Below are 2,189 nucleotides of genomic sequence, written 5' to 3'. Positions count from 1 at the left end.
TGCCGCACCAGGCCATAGGGGCACCTGCTCCGTTGAGTTCATACAGCCTTATCTGTGATAGCAAGAAGCTGGAAACATCCCAGATGCCCCACAATGGAACCATGGATACAGAAATTTTGGTTCATTTCACAATGGAATACTACTCAGCTATTAAGAATGAGGAAATCATGATTTTTGCGGGCAATGGGTGGAACTATAAAATATCATCCTATATGAGGTAACTCGGACTCAAAAGGACATGCATGATAGGTACTCACTAAGTGAATATTAGCCAAAAAAGGACAGAATACCTCGGGTATAATCCACAGAACTCAAGGTTAATAAGCATAAGGACCAAAGTAAAGATGTTTCAATCTTCTTGGGAGGTAAAAATAAACAGTCATTGGAGGCAGAGGGAGGGAGGGACCCTGGTGGGAGAGGTAAGTTGGAGGTAAAAAGGGGAACACGATCAGGTATGGGAGGCAGAGACAGGAGAGAAGCCCTGTGGGCTAGCAGAGTGAATGAAAATATGCAACTTTGACCTCCCTACCGTGACCAAGTTCAACAAATTTGTCCAAGAAGTCCTAGAGCCTCCATGTCTAGGCCTGGCTATGCTTATCCTTGTGGCTGGCTTCACCAGCTTGGAGTAGTTCAACTCCGAGCCTTCTGGGATCCAGAACACCACATCTGCCACCATTCCGTGCTGCAGGGATGCTATGGCTCCAGAAGAGGACGCTGGAGGGGAGGTCCTTGGGGGCAGTTTCTGGGAGGCTGACAACTACAGAGGACCGTGCAGAGGGTTGAGGATGGGAGCAGACCTGGTTGGCTGCTTCCAAGAATGCGCCCACATTGAGAAGACCTATGTCCAGCAGCTGGCTGACTGGGGCCGCAAATGGAGAAGTGCTGTCAAGAAAGAACCACCATACAGCTCTGGAGAAGGCCTGGCAAGAAGGCCTGGCATGCCTTCTTCACTGAGGCTGAGCGGCCGAGCCAGCTGCACTTGCAGGTGAGGAAGTTGCATGGTCCAGGCAACGAGTGAGTGAGGACGTGGCAGCGCCTGCCTTTCCACCCGCCAGTGCTGGGGGTTTTCGGGAAAGCCGGGATGCAGAGGATGGTTTCCTTCAGGCCCAGAAGCCCTGGCTAAAGAGGCTGAAGGAGGTTGAAGCTTTTAAGAGCTACCACACAGCCCACAAGGACGAGAAGACAGCCCAGATCTGGGAGAGCCACGTGAAGGCAGACAGCTCCATTTCCCAGGAGCAGCTTCGAAAATTACAGGAGCAGGTGGGACGCTGCAGCAACGAGGCAGGGAAGATGAAAACCCAGTATGAACAGACCCTGGCAGAGTTAAATTGCTATACCTTATGCTACATGGAGGACATGGAGCAGGCCTCTGAGAGCTGCCAGGCTGCTGAGCACCAGCGGCTTACGCTCTTCAACGATGTGTTGCTCACCTCGCATCAACACCTCGACCTCTCCTGGAGTGGCAAGTTCCATGAACTCTATCGAGACCTGCAACAGGGCATCAAGGATGCCAGTGACGAAGATCTGCGCGGGTGGCGTAGCACACATGGGCCTGGCATGACCATGAACTGGCCACAGTTTGAGGAATAGTCCTTAGACACAGAGAGCCATCAGCTGGAAGGAGAAGGGTGGCCGAATCCCGGACGACGTTACTCTAACAAGCATTGTACCTACAAGAGAGGGCACCGCACCCCTATCTCAGTCCCCATCATCCCCAGGTAGTGGGCAGGACAAAGACTGGTCAGATGAGGAGAGGCCCCAGAAATATGGCACTGGGGTGAGGGTACGAGCACTTTATGACTATGCCGGCCGGGAGGCAGGTGAGCTGAGCTTCTGAGCAGGGGAGGAACTGTGGAAGATGGTGAGGAGAATGATCAGGGGTGGTGCCAGGGCCAGCTGCAGAGTGGCCCCATTGGTCTGTACCCTGTCAATTATGTAGAATGTGTGGGCGCCTGAGTGCCCTGACAGTCCTACCACAGCAGCTCTCTAACCCGGGCCGGAGCTCAACTCTTCCTGCTGGACCTGAAGGCCCTGAACCATATGCTACTGCTGTCCCTCTCTTCCCACAGGAGGAAGTCTTAGGACTCATGAAGGGAAGGGGTCTGTGTTTAGACAGAGGACAACAGAGTTTAGGTTGAGGGCAGGATGGAAGATTGGAGTGACAGAGAGTTGAGAGTAGCCTGAGCCTC

The 2,189-nt window shown here is 53.1% G+C and overlaps 1 pseudogene; it reads left to right on the top strand.

The window, feature by feature from the left end:
• The first annotated feature begins 695 nt into the window (after positions 1–695).
• LOC116895306 lies at positions 696–1,956 on the top strand (annotated as a pseudogene).
• The last annotated feature ends 233 nt before the right edge of the window (positions 1,957–2,189 follow it).

Source organism: Rattus rattus, chromosome 3 (genome assembly GCF_011064425.1).
Source record: "Rattus rattus isolate New Zealand chromosome 3, Rrattus_CSIRO_v1, whole genome shotgun sequence".
Taxonomy (NCBI): Eukaryota; Metazoa; Chordata; class Mammalia; order Rodentia; family Muridae; genus Rattus; species Rattus rattus.
Note: the sequence above shows the minus strand (reverse complement) of the source record. Positions and strands in the feature narration are given on the sequence as shown.